We start from the raw sequence: 4,549 nt of genomic DNA on the forward strand, positions 1-4,549 counted from the left end.
ATACCGCCGCCGCGGAGATATGCTAACCATATTATGACACACACATACCAATCAGTCACTATACAGCCACACACACAAGTCCATCAGCCCAAAGGTCAGTGATAAACTGGCAGTATCAAAACCCATCCCATTACGCCAACAGAACAACGCCCACAACATTATGACCCACGAATCACCATGACGGACATTCAATGGGGGTAAACCATTGGCGGTACATACTGCTGCGCTCAAAATATACACACACATACAAAACAATACCACATTAGACAATTCAAACAACACACACCTGACACCCATACACACACTACACCCACACACCCACACCACTATAAAACATACACCCACATTACCCACAACCCTTTATGACTACAAATCATTGCCAGCAGAGAGAGGCAGCAAGAGCACTAACACAACCAGCATCACATCACCCCACACACCCTCACACACACCACACACACTACACCCATGGCACCACAAAGACACCCCAGGTTCTCTGAGGAGGAGCTAAGGGTTATGGTGGCGGAAATCATCTAGGTAGAGCCACAGCTATTCGGATCACAGGTGCAGCAGACATCCATTGCAAGGAAGATGGAGCTATGGCAGGTAATCGTTGACAGGGTCAATGCCATGGGACAGCACCCCGGAACAAGGTATTACATCAGGAAGAGGTGGAACGACCTACGGGGGAATGTACGTTCCATGGTAGCAAGACACCAGATAGCTGTACAGAGGACTGGCGGTGGACCCCCACATCCTCCCCCACAACTAACAACATGGGAAGAGCAAGTCTTGGCAATACTGCATCCTGAGGGCCTGGCAGGAGTAGCAGGAGGACTGGACTCTGGTAAGTCAAATCTCTATTACTAACACCCCCCTACCTGCATGCGATCACATACCCAGGGTAAATTATATAGTGGGGGGAATGGGGGCCCACCATTAATCCCCAGGCCGCGCCGCGCCCCGAGCTCGCCGAGGCCTGATACCCAACCTAGGGCCTCATGCGAGGTAAGGCTGGAAAAAAGGGACATGGCATGCCCGGCGGCCGAGGAAATGCACCGCGGCCCCAGCCGCGTCCCGAACCGGTTTCCCGTGCAACAGTAGGCCCCCCCCCCCCGGAGCACCGGGAGTGTGCGGATGCAGACGGAAGAACTGATGAAACAAAACTCTAGTTGTGAACCGCTAGCAGCTACCCCTCCTGATTTGACTGCAGAGCGGGATAGTCAGTGGAAAATCCTGCAGATTGATTTCCCGAGTGTGAGGTGGTCTCCTAAAGAAGTCCATGTTTTGGCATTGACATTAACTTTTAATCTCAGAGCTGCAAACGGAAGGACCCTCTCTGATCGTCATGGTAAAATTACTTATAATAGACCAGGTCATTCAAGTAGGATTTGCTTTTTCTTAGTTGATTTAAAGCTCTGGCCCGCTGTATTGGATTTGGTAGTGGTGGAGAGGATTGATAGGGATCGCAACGCCTTAAGTCTGACACTATTAGACAGTTCAGTAGCAAAACCTATAAATCTGGGTAGCACATACCTGGGCACCCTTTCTCAGACAAATAATCAGAAGACTATTCAGTGGGATTGAGTGGTAAAGAACCCCCTAGCTTTGGAGACTGTTAATATCAAGGTAGAGTAGGAGGTCGTGCTCTTATATCCTCAGTTTCAGGAGTTTAGGAATAAGTTAATGAAAACTACTCACAAAGTACTTTATCCCCAGATTAGGGACCTTATTGGTCAAGTCAAATTAGTAGTATAAGAAATGCCTTAAGACTGTGGCATAGTATTACCATGCATGTAGGATACCCAAAACTGAGCTGTTAGCTACAGCCAAATCCAACTCTAGCCCGACTTTGGGGGTCATTCTTACTTTGGCGGGCGGCGGAGGCCGCCCGCCAAAGTAACCCCGTTAGAACACCGCACCGCGGTCGAAAGACCGCTGCGGTGATTCTGAGATTTGCCCTGGGCTGGCGGGCGGCCGCCAAAAGGCCGCCCACCAGCCCAGGGCAAATCAACCTTCCCACGAGGACGTCGGCTCAGAATTGAGCCGCCGTAGTGGGAAGGTGCGACGGGTGCAGTGGCACCCGTCGCGTATTTCAGTGTCTGCATAGCAGACACTGAAATACTTTGCGGGCCCTCTTACGGGGGCCCCTGCAGGGCCCATGCCATTGGCATGGGCCCTGCAGGGGCCCCCAGGGGCCCCGCGGCACCCCCTACCGCCATCCTGTTCATGGCGGGTTTCCCGCCATGAACAGGATGGCGTTAGGGGGTGTCTGAATCCCCATGGCGGCGGAGCGCGCTCCGCCGCCATGGAGGATTCCCCCAAGCAGCGGAAAGTCGTCGGGAGACCGCCGACTTTCCGCTTCTGACCGCGGCTGAACCGCCGCGGTCAGAATGCTCGAGGGAGCACCGCCAGCCTGTTGGCGGTGCTCCCGTGGTCGGTGACCCTGGCGGTCACCGGCCGCCAGGGTCAGAATGACCCCCTTTGTGAGGTATAGGACCCGGTACAGGTCAAAACTGGCCCAAGCAAAAAGGGAATGGGAGAACTCCCTGTGGACCTCACTTCATCAAGCCTTGGCATCCAAAGACAATAAGGGCCTCATTACGACTTTGACGGTCTTAAGACTGCCAGACTCACGGTGGCGGTCGGACCAACACACTCCTTGGGGTTGGACTGCTACATTACTACCCTGGCGGTTGGACCGCCAGGGGACCACCGCCAGGAACATGGTTTCTGACAGGGTGACGGAGGTCGGAGACATTGTCAACCACAGAGGCGCTGAGTTTAGTACCGCCTTGCTGATCACAACTCCACTTTCTGCCAGCCTTTTCATGGTGGGGTCCCCGCCATGAAAAGACTGGTAGAAAGGCAGTGCCTGGAGCCCCCCTACCCAGCACCCTCAGAATGTGCACTGTCTGCTACTGCAGACAATGCACATTCTGGAGGTGCCGGGGCACCCTCTGTGCAACAGCACTGGCCTCTGCTCCAAGAGTAGCCGAGGCCAATGCCGCCGCGTGGTTTCCACTGGACTGACTGGCGAAAACCTCAGATTTCGAAGGTTTCTGCCGGTCAGCCCAGTGGAAACCTCATCATGGCCCAAATAGGAGCCTGCCAACTTTGCGGTGGTCTTCTCCCAACGGGTCTGGCAATCCGGGTTTCAGACTGCCAGATGCGTAATGACGCATAAAGTCTTTTTGGAGAATTGCTGCTGTATGTGTAAATGGCCTGAAAACTATGTTGGAATTTTGTGTGCAACCCAAGAGTGGGTGGCCAATTTCAGTAGGCTGTACTATTGTGACAACTCTACGAGGCAGGACGATGGAGGTCCTTCAGCAGAGGGTGATCTGGATAATAAAAGTGCCCTTGAATACCACTTAATTGAAACCATAGCTACTATTAACTCACGTCTTGCCTCTAGAGCTCTAGGCCCAGATAGGATCCCAAATTACCTTTATAAGGCAAATCCAGAAGTATGGCACCCATACATTAATCTCTTGACAAATACCATACTGTTTGGTATTGAAATCACTGCATCTTGGAAAGTAGCAGAGATAATCTGATTTTTAAGAAGGGGCATTGGACCAGCCTGGGTAACTATAGGCCCATTAGCCTGATCGGCTCCTTGCAAACGATTTTTTGCAAACAGGTCCTTGAACATCTACAAGAGTAGATCATGGGAAATTATGCCCTGTCTGATTTGCAGGTGGGCTTCAGAAATAATATTAGTACCATTGACCAGTTTTTTGTTTTATTTGCATCTTTTGAAAGGCAGTAATAATCAACAAGGGCAAACATTTGGTTACCTTTTTTGATTTACAAACTACTTTTGATTTGGTGCCCATGGGTAAACTTTGGAGGGCACTGCAAGCAATAGGCATCCCTGCAAATTGGACATCTTGGTGAGACTGCATTCGGACAACTTTGCCCAAAACGATAGAGGGAAGATGGGCAATTGACTGAACCCATTAAGGTAAACTGTGGAGTTAGGCAGGGGTGTGTTCTTGCCATCACCCCGTTTTCACTATATATTAACAGAGTTGTGGCCTACCTGAGCAGGGAAAGGTGTAACATGCCAAAAGTCAGGGGGAGGAGGGTGCCGGCTCTCCTCTCCTCTCCGCCTGATGACACCCTATTGATATTAAAGTCACTTCAGGGGCTCCAACAGTTATTAAACAACTTTAGTTCCTTCTGTAATGAGCAGGGGCTGGAGCGTAACAGCTCTCAGATAAAATATATGTTCTTTTGCCACTGAGAAGAGAAGCACTGTTAGAGACGCATGTTAGTGGGTAAAAAACCCATCGATTTGCTGTCAAACTTTGACTACTTAGGTGTAAGACTTACTCTCTGAATTGGGCCCACAACGTGAAAAGACATGTGTCATTAATCCAGCAAACTGCATGTATACTCAAGACCCATAGATGGACATCGTCTAGAAGGGTGGCCTCAGCTTTAGAGATTTACAGCACTAAGGCCTTGGGGGCGGTATTGTATGGAGCAGAACTGTGGGGATGTATGAAAACTAACAGTTTGTCAGTAGTCAAGCATAGACTTA

This window comes from Pleurodeles waltl, chromosome 3_1 (genome assembly GCF_031143425.1).
Source record: "Pleurodeles waltl isolate 20211129_DDA chromosome 3_1, aPleWal1.hap1.20221129, whole genome shotgun sequence".
NCBI classification, from domain to species: Eukaryota; Metazoa; Chordata; class Amphibia; order Caudata; family Salamandridae; genus Pleurodeles; species Pleurodeles waltl.